General features: G+C 45.7%; 1 long non-coding RNA gene across 1 annotated transcript; it reads right to left on the bottom strand.

The window, feature by feature from the left end:
• Positions 1-200: 200 nt before the first annotated feature.
• On the bottom strand, positions 201-2105 carry LOC309504854. Its single transcript, XR_014208204.1, has 3 exons — positions 1467-2105; positions 504-897; positions 201-319 (listed from the first exon to the last, which is right to left on the bottom strand). It is a non-coding gene; the product is annotated as an uncharacterized lncRNA (long non-coding RNA).
• Between the last annotated feature and the right edge of the window lie 16567 nt (positions 2106-18672).

Here is an 18672-nt window from a genome sequence, read left to right as displayed (position 1 = left end):
AACATTTTTATTTTTATTAAAACTTTGATAATTGCCTTAATCTTTTAAACAGCTGAAAAGATAGTGATCAAACTACATTTTATAATAATCTGTCAATTTCCCGAATCTATGTTTGAGAGAGTCCATTATGTACTATGTATTGGATACATTATCATCTCTGACAGACAGCATGTTGAAGCTTCTCAGGCTGCCATTTCCTGCCGGGCCTTTACGCACCGCCCCTATGAACCGTACCACTTCGAGGAGCTAACAAAGTACACCACCAGGCAAGACAATCAGATAGAAGGTACAAAGTTCATCTTTATTGAATTAAAAGTATCTCTTAAAATAACGTGTCACTCAATCAATTTCTTCCTCTTCTCAGAATCCTGGTCTCTTCCCTCTTCGGTCGAAACGTTCACAACAAAAGGTAAGTACGTGACTAGGGAATCCTCTTTGAACTGTACAGTGGTAAATAGGCAGATAGCTAGTCGTCTTCAAGACAGATTGGAACAACACGGGACGGATGACTCACGTCTTCACCGGATCGGCTCCAGGCCGGACAATGATAAGTGCACAAGTAATGGCTCCTCTTCAAGGCAAACCAGGACAACGAGAGAGGAATGGCTCACGTCTTCAACGGATCGGCTCCAGGCCGGACAATGGTAACTGCACAGGTAATGGTTCCTCTTCAAGGCAAACCAGGACAACGAGAGAGGAATGGCTCACGTCTTCAACGGATCGACTCCAGGCCGGACAATGGTAACTGCACAGGTAATGGCTCCTCTTCAAGGCAAACCAGGACAACAAGAGAGGAATGGCTCACGTCTCCAACGGATCGGCTCCAGGCCGGACAATGGTAAGTGCACAGGTAATGGCTCCTCTTCAAGGCAAACCAGGACAACGAGAGAGGAATGGCTTACGTTTTCAGCAGATCGACTCCAGACCGGACAATGGTAAGTGCACAAGTAATGGCCCCTCTTCAAGGCAGGCCAAGACAGCGAGAGAGGGATGGCCCAAACAGAGAATGGAGGGTACGTATAACTCACAGCTTTAGCAGGCTCTTCAAGCTTTAGCAGGCTCTTCAAGCTTTAGCAGGCTTTTCGCTGGACTCAGACAGAGAATGGAGGGTACATATAACTCACAGCTTTAGCAGGCTCTTCAAGCTTTAGCAGGCTCTTCAAGCTTTAGCAGGCTCTTCAAGCTTTAGCAGGCTCTTCGCTGGACTCAGACAGAGAATGGAGGGTACGTATACTTCACGGCTTTATAAGGCTCTTCAAGCTTTAGCAGGCTCTTCGCTGGACTCAGACGGAGAATGGAGGGTACGTATACTTCACGGCTTTAGCAGGCTCTTCAAGCTTTAGCAGGCTCTTCCCTGGACTCAGACAGAGAATGGAGGGTACGTATACTTCACGGCTTTAGCAGGCTCTTCAAGCTTTAGCAGGCTCTTCGCTAGACTCAGACAGAGAATGGAGGGTACGTATAACTCACAGCTCTGTATAATACACACTCAAGAAGCACAGGTTAGTAAGACCCAACGCCCCTCGAGTGAAGCGGTCCAGCAGGTCAAAGGCACGAACAAAGGCAAAACTTTACTCCCCACACTCGTGTATTCAGCAAAGCACTCAAACTTCACACGTGCAAATATCCACCATAAACACTGCAATCCACACACTCACAGTGAACTAGGGCCTCTGCTCGTAGCTCCGACCGAATTCCTACGTCTTCGATGGAACTTTAACTCGGGGACAGCCGGGAAGATGCATGACAACAAACAGTACTGGCTTGGAGGAATCAGAACAACATGATGTTTAGTTTTTAAGCACACAATCATCAGAACAGCTCTTACGTGCAGGGGCCGAATCCTCGTCTTCGATGTATTTGGACGCAAAGTCGGCCTAAAAGGTGAACAACGGCAAGCAGGACTGGTTTTGAGAGATCAGAGATGGGCAACAACAAGCATACTGGCTTCGAGAGATTAGAACATCAGAATGTTTAGCTTCCAACCAGCAATCATCCGACCATCACATCCATGGAGGAACAAAGAGCTTTGAGAATCAATATAGAAGGTAAGCGTAGTACTTAACTCGTTCCAAAAATAGCATGTGCACATCCGTTCTTCAGTCTCCGAGAATCTTCAGTCTCCGAGAATCTGGATCTTTGAGAGAAGCCGCCGCCGTTGAAGCAAGCGACAGTGCAAGCAGAGGACAGCGCCTGAGGAAGCCGGACGATTCTTCGCCGCCTTCAGCCATCCGTGCCTGCTACGCTATCCGGCGTCATATCCTCTTTCTGCTGTGTGTGTTCGCCGCTGCGACACACACTCTCTCTTCTTCTAAAAGAGAAATTTCCAATGAGGCGTTGTTTCAAATGCCTCGCACTTATCCCGCTCTCTCTCCCTCTGTTCGAGCCGCGCAAACAAGGGACAAGGGATGTCAGAAGCGGACGGTCACGGGGCTAGCTTTCTTTATGTTACAAGAAAGCTACCCCGCCCTCGCGCCCCGTTCGCGCGCGTCACTCACCGGCGAAAGGAGAAAAGAGAGTGCTTTAGTCCCGCCGAGGCCGGACCAACCTTCATTTCTCACACATTTCTCAGTCCCCTCTTTAGTTCAGGCGACTGGAAATATCTATATTGCAGTAAACAAGCCTGTTATATTACATGCACGCCTGCAAACGTGATGACGCTCTCTGGCTACTCGCCCCTCTTCTCGCTCTCTCTCCCTTTGCTTGTGCCGCGCAAACTGCGGCGTTCACAAGGGATGTCAGAAGCGAACGGTCATGGGGCTAGCTTTCTTTACGTTACAAGAAAGCTACCCCGCCCTCGCGCCCCATTCGTGCGTCACTGGAAATATCAATATTGCAGTAAACGAGCCTGTTATATTACATGCACGCCTGCAAACAAACGCCGACGCAAAACATGATGACACTCTCTGGCTACTCGCCCCTCTTCCCACTCTCTCTCCCTTTGCTTGTGCCGCGCAAACTGCGCCGTTCACAAGGGATGTCAGAAGCGGACGGTCACGGGGCTAGCTTTCTTTACGTTACAAGAAAGCTACCCCACCCTCGCGCCCCGTTCGCGTGCATCACTCACCGGCGAAAGGTGGAAAGAGAGTGTTAGTCCCGCCGAGTCCGGACCAACCTCCATTTCTCACACATTTCTCAGTCCCCTCTTAAGTTCAGGCGACTGGAAATATCAATATTGCAGTAAACGAGCCTGTTATAATACATGCACGCCTGCAAACAAACGGCGACACAGAACATGATGTTCTGCGCTCTCTTATATGCTCGCGCTAACTGAAAGCTTATGTGTTTTCCCCCTGTGGCTCAGTGGCGAAATCTTAGGCTTTCGCGCCAGAGACCCGTGTTCGAATCCTGGCTCTGGCGGCAGAAAGAAATTATGCTGTTTGCTTCTCCGAGCTCGCGGCCAGCTTTCTTACATACAGAAAGCGAACCTGCATCTCGCACCCTCCCGCTCACAGGATGGTGCTCGAGTATTTATGAGCGTCTAAACATATGAGCCTTCATAGCATTTCGCTCTTGTCAGTCCCCTTAAGAAGGCGACTGCAGATGTGTATTTTGCAGCCAACGAGTGCGTTGTACAACCCGCTCGCCTGCACCCAAACACCGTTTCTACGGCAACCCAGAGAAATCTCATAAGAGTACAATTCTGGTTATCTGGCTCACGCCGATGGTGTCTTGAGTGTAGAAAATGTGCCCGCTTCCCAGTGTTCACCCCTACACACAAGCATGGTTCCCCCTGTGTCATTCACTCATACAGAGCCCACTCTAGAGCTGGCATATGCCGCTCGAGTGTTAAATGTAGGAAATGTGCTCACAAAACAGTGCCCACACCTACTCACTGCCCGCTCTGCTACACTTTTATCCCAGGGGACAAAACCTATAAAGCCGACACACACCGGCTATGTTGTAAGTCTTGTGTCCGCCCGTTCCGGCTCACGCCGATGGTGTTTTGAGTGTAGAAAATGTGCCCACGTCCCAGTGCTCACCCCTACACACAAGCACGATCCCCCCTGTGTCTCTCTCTCTCACAGAGCCCACTCTCATAAAGATGGCACACGCCTCTCGAGTGTTGAATGTAGGAAATGTGCCCATGATACAGTGCCCACACCTACTCACTGCCCGCTCTGTCACACGGTTATCCCAGGGGACAGAACACTTAAAGCTGCCGAATACCGGTTATGTTGCAAACGTAATCTCTGTGCCCGCTCACGAGCACTCACACTTACTGTTAAACACTTTACCCCCGGTGCCGCTCACGCATCCTGGTTTTCTCGCCACAAATGTTCTCTGTCCAAGGTGACCGAGTCATTGAGTGTAAACCGGCCAGCCATCGCTGTCAGCGAGCCGGCGCATTCAAGCATCAAGAGTGCGCGCGCCGCGCCGATACCTCTGATTCAGGTTCTCGACCCCACGCAGTGCAATCGGAACCCAGAGGCCATTCTACCCCTAGCTATACATGCAGAAGCATGGGAAGCGATTCCAGGTGGTTCCACAACCAGACAAATCCTCGCGCAGATTCGCCCGAGGGACTGGTTTATTTCTCTCGATCAGAAAGACGCATACTTTCAGATTCAGATAATACCCCGTCACAGGCCATTCTTGAGATTCACCTTCGACGGTCAGGTATATCAATACACCGTCCTTCCGTTCGGCCTGTCTTTGGCACCCCACACATTCACGAAGTGCATAGACGCGGCCCTCGCTCCCCTGAGAAATCAGGGTATGCGAATTTTGAACTATTTGGACGATTGGCTGATACTGGCACAGTCGGAGATAGAACTTATATCTCACAGGACAGTGCTTCTCAGCCATCTGGAAAGCCTGGGTCTCACGGTCAATTGGACCAAGAGCTCATTACTGCCCAGTCAGACAGCTTCTTTTCTGGGATTAGAGCTGGACTCGGTGGCGGTGACGGCCCGCTTGTCGACACAGCGCGCACGCAGTGTTCGGCTCCTGGCCGCGTCTTTTCAGAAAGACAGCGTTGTTCCTCTGAAGACATTTCAGAAAATGTTGGGCTGTATGGCTTAAGCTGCAGCAGTGCTTCAGCTGGGTTTACTGCGTATGCGCCCACTACAACGCTGGCTGAACGCTCGAGTGCCTCACCGAGCCTGGGCTTCCGGCGGCTTGCGAATCAGAGTGACTCAGAGCTGCGTTTCAGCTCTGGAGCCCTGGATAGCGGCCGAATGGTACCGGTTGGGAGTGACAATAGGAATTGTCTCGTACCGAAATCTAGGTTGGGGCGCTCTTTTCGAGGGCAGACCGGTCTTTGGCCTTTGGTCAAACCGGGAGAAACGCCTTCACATAAACTGTCTAGAGATGATAGCGGTCGAGAACGCGTTGAAGCATTTCCGCCCCTATCTACGGGTCTACCACGTACTGGTCCGCACGGACAACATGTCTGTGGTGTCCTACGTGAACCGCCAGGGCGGTGTCAGATCCAGAAATCTCTGTGTTCTGGCGGAACGCCTCCTCGTTTGGGCTCAGCACTCACTGCGCTCGCTGAGAGCCGCGCATGTGCCTGGCCACCTGAATGATGGTCCAGACAGACTGTCCAGGGACAACGTTCCCCCGGGAGAATGGTCCCTGCATCCTCAGACAGTCCAGTTACTGTGGTGTCTTTTCGGCAAAGCGAAAGTCGACCTCTTTGTGTCAAAAGACAACACTCATTGTTCTTTTCAAAGAGCGAGGACGCGCTGGCCCAAATCTGGCCCAGCGGCCCGCTGTACGCTTTCCCTCCGATCTCTCTGTTACCACAGGTAATCAGGAGAATCAGGGAAGCGCGCCACTCAGTGCTCCTCATAGCCCCGCGATGGGAGAACCAAATTTGGTTCCCAGAGCTGATGCGGCTGTCAGACTTAGCCCCATGGCCGATCCCGGTGAGAAGAGATCTCCTCTCTCAAGCCGGCGGTTCGATTTGGCATCCTCATCCAGAGCGCTGGTCTCTGCATGCATGGATAATCAACGGATACCCATTGCCTTGCCAGAAGGGGTTGTGAACACGATCACGCAGTCTAGATCTCCTTCTACTAGAAGGTTATACGCGTCTAAATGGTCTGTGTTTACCAAATGGTGCGCCGACAAAGATTTAGACCCACAAAATTATGAGGTCTCGTGGGTGCTTTGCTTCCTTCAAGAGCTGCTGGATATCGGCAGGTCCCCTTCCACACTGAAAGTGTATGTTGCGGCTATTGCAGCGTTCGCAGAGTCGACGCACGGCCAGTCAATAGGAAGGAACGAGCTCGTCATCCGCTTCCTTAGAGGGGCCAGGAGGATGAATCCCCCACGGCCCCCGTCGGTTCCTATTTGGGATCTTTCCGTGGTCCTGGAGGCCTTGAAAGCGCATCCCTTTGAACCTCTAAAGACAGTGGATTTGAAATACCTTTCGCTCAAAACCGTTTTTCTGATAGCCCTGTCATCAGTCAAACGCGTGGGTGACTTACACGCGTTATCTGTTAACGCTGCGTGTCTCGAGTTCGGACCTAATGACTCTAAAGTCATTCTCAAACCGAGACATGGCTATGTCCCCAAGGTGATTGGCACTCCCTTCAGAGCGCAGGTCATTTCTCTGTCGGCTTTACCGGCATCCGGTAGCGAGGCCGACGGTAACCTCCTTTGCCCCGTCAGGGTGTTGAGAGTTTACATCACGCGCTCCGCCGCCTTCAGGCGCTCGGAGCAGCTCTTTGTTTCATTTGGTGGGTGCACCAAGGGTCTCGTCGCCTCGAAACACAGTCTGTCCAGATGGATAGTGGACGCTATCGCGGCAGCATATGCGTCTAAAGACCTGCAGTGCCCTCTGGGCATCAGGGCTCATTCCACCAGAGGCATGGCCTCATCGTTGGCTTGGTCCAGCGGGATTTCTATTCATAACATTTGTATGGCGGCAGGCTGGGCCTCCCCCTCTACATTTGTTAGGTTCTATAACCTGGAAGTTCCCGTCCTGCAGGCTAAACTTTTGTATGTTCTGCCCAGAATTTTCGTGTGCAGACTACCTTCACTTGATTTAGCTCCCCTGGTGAGCTGCACTATAAAGGGTTGATATTCTCAGTACGGACCGGTTGCGCCGCTCTGTATCCCCTACTGTGTGCTTGTGTACATGTGCTGGCCCACTCCGTTAGCCGCCTTTATTCCCACCTATCTGTGTTCCCCGGGCGTTCCCCTGGGACTTAGGTGGTGGATGCTGGGCGTGCACGGCGTTGACAAGGGGTTCCCGTAGCGTAAGCAACTTACGCAATACGAGAGAACCTCTCGTAAGAGAACGTACTCGGTTACCTAATGTAACCTCGGTTCTCTCTAGAAGAGGGAACGAGTATTGCGTAACCTGCCGTGCTCGCGCCACGAGCTGATATCGCTTCACTCGATGAAAACCAGGGAAGCAGCCCCCAAGCCCGTCCTTTTATACGCTAAGCCACCCCCATTCTGGCGGGCTGTTCGTGACGTCACGCAGGGCTCAGTGGTAGGCTGCTGCAGTTGCCGCAGGGCAGCCTATGAGCACGCTAGATAACTTGCTCTAGGTCTGCTAGCTGCTGCACTGCGTTGACAATAAATACAAAAGTTAAGGCTAATTTTTTGGCTTCATATCGAGAAAAGATGACTTTACCTGTAGCGTAAGCAACTTAAGCAATACTTGTTCCCTCTTCTAGAGAGAACCGAGGTTACATTAGGTAACTGAGTACGTTTTGATGCACAAAGTTGTTTTTTTATTGTCTCTTATAACAAAAATCTTTTATTTAAACTAGGGATGCACCAATACCACTTTTTCCCGAACGAGTCCCATACCGATCCTTTCATTTTTGGCACTTGCCGATACCGAGTACCGATACCTGTATTCTGTAGCTGCATTTGTAATTTTTTAAATGTATTGGTTAGATCAGGGGTTTTCAAATTGGGTGAATGTGAGCCTCCCCTTAGAGAAGGTAAGGACAGCCGAGCCCCCCAATTCCCCAAAATCCCGTCCGCCTGCCCTAACCCACACACGCCTCTGCAGTAAATGCCATCTTTTGTGTGTTCCAGGCAGTGATGAGTTTCAATAACAACTGATAAAATGTAAATATTATTTTATTTCCACAACTTTCTTAAAAGTGCATTCATAAACGATTCTTTGCAACAGCAAATAATTTCCAACTTCATGCAGGCCTAATTGAGGCTACTTTTAAAATCACTGAACATCAGTAGGCCTAACCACAAGTCAACAAAACATGCTTAACGTGCAATCGCTACCGCCGACGACACCTGACGGCTGAAATCGGCACGGTGTGTCTGGGCTTTAAGCGCACATTCGAAGGAGATGCACATCATCTCGAACAAAATCAGCAGTGGTGGGAAGAGTACTGAAAAAACATACTCAAGTAAAAGTACCATTACATTCCAAAAAATGTAGTGTGAGTAGAGTAAAAAGTACATGTCCAAAAAACTACTTGAGTAAGAGTAAAAAAGTAGCTTATTTAAAAGTACTCATGAGTAGTGAGTAGTGAGTACTGATCTGCGGATTCTACCCCCTTATAATAAACACTGTGCACTACAATGAATAAAAAAAAAAAAAATTGCACATACTGTAATTCACATTATATCTTGTTCTTTGTCAGAAAGATTGAAGAATATCTATCATCCATCTTTTTAGAATGCATCAAATCAGTACACTCATCACCATTTAAATCATATTATTTGAAAATAAAAAAAGCATTTAAAATTAGGTGTAAGGCCACTGAGCCTGAGCATGCTATTGTTGAACATAAAATATCAATATTCATAACTGTGCAAAGAATTCAAAAACCTTTAGAAACTCATATGATAGTTCAGCATCACACACCATGAGATGGGTTAAATAGAGAGATTAAAAAATACCCAATTTCTCTCCAAACCAGTACCAATTTTAGTGTTTTGATAAATGAGAATCACTAATATTATCAGTTTACCTCACCTAATGCACTGAAAAAGGCTAAAATAGTGAGCTAACACTAATTACACTGTAATTCCATGCTATTAAATATGTTACAATTTAAACGTAAAATGCACATTGTCTAGAAGGGTGGCGTCATCCCTTACATTTTACACAGCTACATTTACTCACATTGTAATGCTGATAATATAATTTGTAAGGAAACTTGTGCAATAAATAGGGAAGTTATATCCGGGAAACTTTTACAAAAGAAACAAACAAACACACACACACACACACACAAATGCATGTCTCTTTGTAGTTTTATCAGCAGCATCCACACACAACATTGTTTTTGCGCAAGTGCACTTGCCAAATGAAGACGGATTGTATGAAATGGATCAATAAAAAAAAAACCGTTGTTTATTGTGTTAACGAGCTGTAGTCACGCACTGACAGAAATGCAGTTCAAGTTAACGCCCTGGTTCATAAGGTGCACTGCATACTGAATCTGGTGGCATGGCGAGCGCGAGACGCGGCAGTACACAGATCGTGACGCACGTCTCTATATAATGAGATTGTGAAGTAAATGGGAGCGGGAATTCACCGCATTATGAACTCGTCACGCAATTATATTTATTATAAAAAAATGTAATCATATTAAATCGTATATATTCCACCCCATACCCGCTACAATCGAGATTTGACAATTTTATGTATTCCACTTAATACACAATAAAACAATATACAATAAGATTCGTTAACAACGTAGGCTACCTCCTGGTGTTCTTCTAAAATGAGGGCGAGCCACAGTTTACAAACCCGTGGGAACGGATTGCGAAAGCGTGGGCACGGTTTATGAATTTTGGGTACAGATTGCAAAAACTGAAGGCACGGTTTACAAGTCTGAGAGCGCGGATTAGAAACTCGTGGATACGGTTTATTAATCCGTGGGCACGATTTGTTAAACCGAGGGAACAGTTTGAGAATTCGTGAGTACTGTTTATAAACTGAGTGGGCTGATTGCAAAACCGTCGCCACGGATTGTTTTTTTTTTACTCACACAGGTGACTTCCCGGGCTCCGTATCCTCCCTTAATGCTGACTTCTGTTGACTTGGGACAAGAGAACGACGCATTTTAAAGCTAATACTCGCACACACAATTACCGATATCAATAGAGCTGCATACAGTTATTTTTTTCTTTGCGTGTCGCGCCTCCCCTGTGGCTCTTTGGCGCCCCCCAGGGGAGGCGCGCCTCACCTATTGAAAACCGCTGGGTTAGATCAACCAAAAGAATATAACAAAATATAGATATAACAAAAGATTAGTTAGCTTAATTTGTTCAGAAAATATATATTTCCTTCAGTTATTTTTATGCTTAAAATGCTTATGCCTGCTAAAATGTATTGTTTGAGCTTGTTATTTTCACTGTTTATTCTATTCTATTTCTATTATTCTATTGTTTATTCATGTTTTATCTTTCATTTAATAGCACAGTGCATATTTAGAGCTGCATTTAGAGCAGTGGGCTCAAACCATCTCAGGCTAGCCCAATTATCCAGTATTATTACATGCTTTCCTCACTCACTTCACAAGGTTTTTGGACTCCCAATCCATCTATAAACAACATTACCGCCTACTCCAGAAAGAATGAGCCATCACAGATTATTATGCCTTGCAATTCAGAACCCTGGAGGCTAACAGTGGGTGGAACAAGCCGGTCCTCTTCACAGTCTACTGACAGCCTGGAACCATCCATTCGACTGCATCTCTCGGCCTACAAGGACACCATGAGCTTCAAGCTTTTCATCCAGCTCTCCATCAGGGTCTCCATTATGGTCAGTTGAAGTCTTGCCTCCATGAGCATCCTGCCCTGCAATCCACCACAGGCATCATCCTGGGGTGTCCTTTGCTTCAACAACACTAACCGCGGCTCTCATGGACCACTGAGGAGGTGTTGTCATGGGGAGAATCCTTTTTCCAATGATGCCTCCACATTCTGAGCTGTCCACATCCTCCCGAGGTGATCCCGTAGTTGTCCAACACCATGCTACTTCCAATGAGAGCCCTCACATTGAGATCCGCCTTCATCACACCCATGGGCCACTATGAATCTTGGGTCATGTTGTATGGCTTGGCCAAAACTCCTTTTGTATTCCAGTGATTCATGAATGAGGTTTTCAGGCAGTACCTCCATCATTTCGTGTGTGTGTACATTGATGATATCCACATCTACTCCCAAAAAGAGACAAAACTCCTTCCGTATTCCAGTGATTCATGAATGAGGTGTTTTGGCAGTACCTCCATCATTTGCCACATTTAGAGCCTGTTCCTCCTGCAGAGATGAAAAAAAGGTTTTACAGACCTTACTTCCACCCAAGAAAAGTGGAGGATTGCAAACAATCTTAGATCTGCGAGCGTTGAACCGGGCCCTGCACAAGCTCCCGTTCAAAAATGCTGACTCAGAAGTGCATTCTAATGTGCATTCAACAACGAGATTGGTTTGCGGCAAAATACCTTAAATACACAATTTTGATGCGTACGTTACCATTGTAAGAGTGGTCCTTACCACCTTTGTTGTACGAAAGATTATGGCAACTGACTGGGGTTGGGAAGGTTATGGCGTGGCCTAAGTGTACCTGCTAGCCTCACACAGCAGTCTGCTGCAGCGACACCTTGCGAACATCTTGGTTAAAGTTGTAACCTCCATTCCTTAAAGCTGCAGTTGGTAACTTCTGTAAAAATATATTTTTTACATATTTGTTAAAACTGTCATTATGTCCTGACAGTAGAATATGAGACAGATAATCTGTGAAAAAATCAAGCTCCTCTGGCTCCTCCCAGTGGTCCTATTGCCATTTGCAGAAATACACCGCTCCCGGTAAGAAACAACCAATCAGAGCCAGGAGGAGTGTCTTAGCAGTGTCAATCATGCTTGTGTACGCACTGATCACCCCCCTCTCTCGCACAGCGCGTACCGTCGTTCAAAATCAAGATAGCCGGTGTGCCGCGCAGCTGTGCTAATGGCGGACAAACAACCAAAACTGCCAATTTCTCGAGTGGCACCAGCTCATGCAACAAAGACAGGTAAACGGAAAAAGACCGATGACGATAAACAAGCCCGTCGGAGCCCATTGACTCAGTGTCAAACCTCTAGCCGCATAACATAGCATACAGATAAAATGTCACGCACTGTGCAAAGCAACAATTGAAACCTGCTAATTCACTGGCTTGTCATGTTGCTGAAATAATGTACTAGCAAACCTTATTTAGCATTACACATGGCTAGAATAATTACTTACATACTGTAACGTTACCATTATTATCTTGCTAGCTATTTATAACTTATAGAAAGAGTGCAACGTTATGAAGTTACATTACATGTATTGCAAAATACGTAATGATTTGAGGACCAAGTTTGTAGTCAAAGTATGGGCAGGCCATAGTCAATGTAAAGCATATTGTTGATGTTTCGTCCCTACCAGTGAATGTGCGATAACTGTTTATCCGCCGTCATCAGTTATATAATGCGTCTTCCAGCTCAGCGGTCGGAGTCGCGCGTTCATGTGTTTTGGGGGCGTGGCTTTGGAAGGAGCCCAGAAGGGAGGGGGTGGAGTGAATGGAAATAATGAGCTGTCTTTAAAACAGTCGTGAGAGGTCTACAGACACTCGTTTTTTATACTTTCTTTTTCAGAGTTCGTAAATTTTAATTATGTATATATAAATAAAGTTTAAACAAATTTGGAAAATACGTTTTTTAGACAATTCCTACCTACCCAACCTTTAATAGAGGGAATGAAACATTGTGCCACAACATTGAAATGGCCGGTACACTGTTTTTCGCCCCCTCAACACAAACTTGAATGAGTGGATACACCCCCTCCTCCAATTTCACTTGCCAATTCTCATTGGTCTTTTCTGAAGTATCAAAAGTGTTTGGCGCTCCGAAGTGTGAACCCTATTTCATTACATCGACACAAAGGCCTCGATTTGAAAACGCATAATTTTCTCTCCGTTTTGGCCTTCCGTCTACACTGAGATGCCGTTTTTATTATCTCTCATGCTGATTGGATAGATCATTTGAACGTGTTCCTCCCGAACTTTGTTAATGAAACATCATAATGAGTGGTTATTTGAGTTATACTGTTGCTCTTATATCAGCTCTAACCAGTCTGGCCATTCTCCCCTGACCCTTGGCATCAACAAGGCATTTTTCACCCCCAGTGCCTCTCATTGGATATTTGTTCTTTTTTTTGTACCATTCTCTGTAAACCCTGGAGATGGTTGTGTGTGAAAATCTCAGTAGATCAGCAGTTTCTGAATAACTCAGACCAGCTTGTCTGGCACCAAAAACCATGCCATGTTCAAAGTCACTGAAATCCCCTTTCTTCCCCATTCTCATGCTCAGTTTGAACTTCAGCAGATCATCTTGACCATGTCTACATGCCTACATGTATTGAGATGATGCCATGTGATTGGCTGATTAAGTATTTGCATTAACGAGCAGTTGAAAAAGTGTACCTAATAAAGTGGCTAGTGAGTATATAGCATTATTCTAACCGACTTACAAAATAATTATATTTTACTAGTTGACATTGTTCATATTGTGCCACAACTGCATAATCCAGAAAATGGATTTTTCACCATTTCAAATCAAATAAGTCATGCCAAAGACTAAATCACCTACATTGAACGCAGAGGTTCAAGTTCTCTGCGAAATGCCACCAAGCTGGAAAATGAATCTGTCTTTAGGAAGGGCTCTGTAAATCATGCTCTTTATACCTCCGGCCTGAGAGTAGATGGTCACACTGGGAATTGTGAATGGGAATAACAGGAAAGTTTCACTTTATGAATCAACAGCAGACCTATTGTTTTTATAAGAGACAGCATGCATCAGAAAGACCTGAGAGGCCCTAAATGTACAGTGTACTGACATTTTTTTTTTAAGTGTGGTGACACTAAATTATAATTATAAATCATGTTGTGGGAGATCTGTCATAAACATGAGTATACAATACACATTAATACTTATAGACATGGATTATTATATAAATTATATACAGTGATGGAGGACCAACATCTAATGTATGTCACTAATTACTATGTTCAGGCTTCAGTAAAAGACTTGCATTGGTTCCTTTGTAAACACATTTTCAGTTTTGTCAGGTACTGTTTCCAAGAAAAATAATATGACCTAGTTAAAGGCACCATTTCTGGAACTGGTGCATGGTTTCATAACCATTCTTGCCAAGATCTGAACATTCTTTATTGGTTACATATTTGTTTCAAACATAATAGGTCCCAAAACGGCCAGAATGTCAAATTTACCGACTATTTACTATTTAAAAAAAAAAGAGGCTTAAGAAAATTAAGCACTAATATGAAATGTTAGCATTGGTAGTAGTCCTTAAAATACTTTTAGTAAAAGATGCATATTTAAGAAGTGCATTTCAAGAAAAAAGGTTAATTTAGTAATGTAATTAATTAACTGAATTTCAGTTAATTTTTGGATAAGACGAATGTATGTTTGCATCTACCTGCACTCTATTTTTTAACCCTGGATGGCTCTCAAAGACTCCCACAACTTAATTGTGCAGTTCAATCAATGCAACATATCTACTTAATTACTGACGTTTTATTTTGACTGTATTGCTAGAACTGGCCCTTTAGTGTTGACTGGTTTCTCCCAAAGTTTGTTTTTCTCCATTATCCAATATTACAGTTTTTTTTCCAAATTCCTTACACACTAAAAGTTGAACTTGAGGCCCACTTATTGACACATTTTGCGCTTTACACTTTTTGCAAAACTCTAAACATAGTTCTCTACATTAGACACATCACTCAAAACTAACAGCTCTTGTGTTTCATTTAGAAAACAGGTGGTGTTCACTAGCAGGGCGGAGACGGCCCTTCAGGCAGCCTGGGAGGAGATGGCAGCTCAGGGGACCAGGGCGGAGCTGGCAGCTCAGGGGACCAGGACAGAGCCGACATTGAGGGTATATGAGGATTAATAATGAGAAATAAAAATTCTTGGGGAGCTCGATGGACTCTGGACTCTGGAGGAAGACAGAGACTGGAACCCCCCCCCAGGACCTTGGAAGAGGGCGGAGACTTGAGTCACTACTGGGCTCTGGAAGAGGGCGGAGACTGGAGTCACTTCAGGACTTGGGATGAGGACGGAGACTTGAGTTTCAGGGGTGGCGGCGGCCATCTTGGACAAGGACTGAGGCACGGCGGCAGCCATCTTGGACGAGGGCTCAGTCGCAGTGGCGGCCATCTTGGCAGAAGGCTCTGGAACGGCGGCGGCCATCTTGGGACAAGGCTCTGGAATGGCGGCGACCATCTTGGGATGAGACTCTGGAATGGCGGCGGCCATCTTAGGACGAGGCTCTGGAAAGGTGGTCTCAGTGGGATGAGACTCTGGAAGGGTGGTGTTGGTGGGATGAGACTCTGGAAGGGTCAAGTAATGTCACCTTCATTTATATACTGTAGCGCTTTTAACAATATTGACTGTTTCAAAGCAGCTTTACAGTGATAATAGGAAATTAAAGTAACAGAGATTGTTTTGGGTCTACAGCAGCTCTAGAATAAAGTTATTGTCCAGCTAAAGTTAGTTTTGATCGATTCACTTCCGTTGCAAAGATCATTAGTTATTAACTTAGGGTGTACCCACACTAGCCAGTTTGAACCGTGCCCGAGTGCGTTTGACCACCAAAGCGCGGTTCGTTTGACTAGTGTGAGTGCTCCGAACCGTGTCCGGGCGCGGCTCGATTAGCCGGCCCTGGCCCGCTTGGAAGAGGTGGGCCAGAGCACGGTTCAGTTGGACTCGGGCGCGGTTCGCATGCAGTGTGAGCGCTAACCGTGCTGGAGCACGGAACAGGACGCGTCCTTGCTGCACTTCAGCTGGTACCTTGCAAACCTCCTCATACGAGCAGCACGATTACGTGAAAATTTTCGTGCCACAAAGGCGATAGATCTGTTTAACAACAGGCTGTGAGAGGGCTGTGGACCACCGTGGACCAAATTACTCAAAATTATCCACAAAGTAAACAGAGCGATGGACTCCATTGTGTTCAGTGAGAGCGCCGCTCTTCCTGTTTATCCCGAAACCGTCGCACCATAATGACGTAAGCGTGCTCCGGCACGAATGCTGAAACCCTATGTGAGTGCAGGCCAGAGGGGGAGTGGGGAGGGGGGACAATCGTACTCGGGCCCGGTTCATGGCAACCGTGCCTAGTGTGAGTACACCCTTACACGACACCATTCTAACAGAAAACCCTTAACGTGCTCCAGCCCGGTTTCAAATTATTTATCGCTTCCGAGTAGCCATGTGAACCGGAACTATTTTGAGAATGTTTTATCTGTACAGAGGTAAAGGGAAGGAGGAGGGGGCCTTCACAGGGGAGAAACTAGTTGACACTTCAGGACTGCGTTGTCATCGTGTCCAGGCGCAGGTCCTTCATCAGATCTGGATACAGCCTGCAGTAAACCTCGGGATAAACAGAGAGACTATTATTAGCGTAGACTCTATTCTTCTGATTATGTAACGAGTACATCAGGATTTATGGGGAGTGTTCCCGGTTCCGGCTGACCTAATCTATGCATCCTATCATTGAATTATAGAAGTTTATAATGTGTTATGTGTATGCTAGGTCAAAGAGATGTGTTTTTAGTCTAGATTTGAACTGACAGAGTGTGTCCACTTCCCGGACAATGTTAGGAAGACTGTTCCAGAGTTTTGGTGCTAAATAGGAAAAGGATCTACCGCCAGCAGTCGATTTTGATATTCTAGGTATTATCAACTGGCCGGAATTTTGAGATTGCAATAGAAGTGAAGGACTATATTGCGTTAAAAGCTCGCTCAAGTACTGGGGAGCTAAACCATTTAGTGCTTTGTAAGTAATCAGCAATATTTAAACATTTATACAATGTTTAAATAGGGAGCCAATGCAGTGTAGATAGAACCGGGCTAATATGGTCATACTTCCTGGTTCTAGTAAGAACTCTAGCTGCTGCGTTTTGGACCAGCTGTAGTTTATTTATTAAGCGTGCAGGGCAACCACTCTTAAGAGCATTACAATAATCTAGCCTTGATGTCATGAACGCATTAACTAATTGTTCCGTATTTGTCACTGAGAGCATATGACGTAATTTAGATCCATTTTCAAGATGGAAGAATGTGGTATTACAGATACTAGAAACGTGACTTTCAAATGAAAGATTGGTATCAAAGAGCACACCCAGGTTCCTAACCGACGACGAAGGTTTGACAGAGCAGCCATCAAGTGTTAGACAATATTCTAGGTTATTACGTGAGGACGTGCTTTGTCCAGTATTGAGAATCTCTGTTTTTTCAGAGTTAAGTAGTAGGAAATTACTAGTCATCCAGTTTTTTATATCAGCTATGCATTCTGTTAATTTTGTGAATTGGTAAGTTTCATCAGGGCGTGAAGAAATGTAGAGCTGAGTATCATCAGCATAACAGTGAAAATTAATGCCATGCTTCCTAATGATATCTCCCAAGGGTAGCATGTACAGAGTGAACCACAATGGTCCTAGTATTCCTCCTTCCCTTCCCTTTACCTCTGTACAGATAAAACGTTGTCGTTTTATCTGTACAGAGTCACCACATGGCTATGCGGGCGACTAAATCCGGGCCACTTTGGTTGACCATGTGGTGGTTGGGCAGAGGGTCCAGCCTAACTTACAGTAAGCCGCTACACGGTAGCCAGTGTCATCCGGACATTTCGAAATGAAAACAGTTAACCTACACTAAAACCTGCACTACAGAAACTTTGCATTGCATACTGAAAGGAACCTTGCATCTTAACCATTCACTTCATGTTTTTGCAGAATTGCTAGACAACCCTGCATCAGACGAAGAAGACAGCAGGGCAGGGCAGGACAGCATACTTTACGACAACTGCAACAACACATCATCACTGACAACACAACCTTCAGTAACATAAATAGGGTGAGTTTATCTACAATAAGCAATCTCCTGAAATGCAATCAGATTCGAATGAAGCAGCTCTACAGAGTACCATTTGAACACAATTCTGACAGAGTGAAACAACAATACGTAAAAGTAAGCTATATTGTCCTTATTGACTGCTCTATGTGTGTTCATACTGTGTGTTCATACTTTACAATGTTTTGTCTTGTCTGTTTCAAGGAGTGAGAACACCATGATTTTATCTTTGTTGATGAGGTCGGATTTAACCTACATATGCAAAACAAGACGTAGGGCAAGAAACCTAATAGTGCACCGTGCCATTGTCAATGTCCCTGGACAGCGTGGTGGAAACCATTACCCATTAGTCACAATGGTGTCCTTCATCATCATGCCACTCTTGGTCCTTACAATACTGCCCACATTATCAATTATCACTTTTCTTAATACCCTGCATAATATCCTCGTTCCCAATGATCAGAGGAATGGACCAGAGCAGTCAAAGTTTGTTGTCATCTGGGACAACATAAGTTTCCACCGGACTGCTCTGGTCTGCAATTGGTTCAATGACCATCCGCAACTTTTGATGCTCAACTTGCCACCATATTCTCCATTTTTAAACCCAATAGAAGAGTTCTTTTCGGCGTGGCAATATGATTGCCAACCCAACCAATGCATAACCCTTCTCCAAGCGTTGGAGGAGGCCAGTGTTGACATAGACGAGGGGGCATGCCAGGGCTGGGTACGCTGTTTAGCCAGAGAGAACATTGCTTGTTGATGACGTTTTGTGGCCAGACCCAAACAGGAGAAAGGATGCAAACAAATCTTTTTTCCTTTACATTACAG

The sequence above is a fragment of the Leuciscus leuciscus genome (genome assembly GCF_965113295.1).
Source record: "Leuciscus leuciscus genome assembly, chromosome: 8".
Taxonomy (NCBI): domain Eukaryota; kingdom Metazoa; phylum Chordata; class Actinopteri; order Cypriniformes; family Leuciscidae; genus Leuciscus; species Leuciscus leuciscus.
Note: the sequence above shows the minus strand (reverse complement) of the source record. Positions and strands in the feature narration are given on the sequence as shown.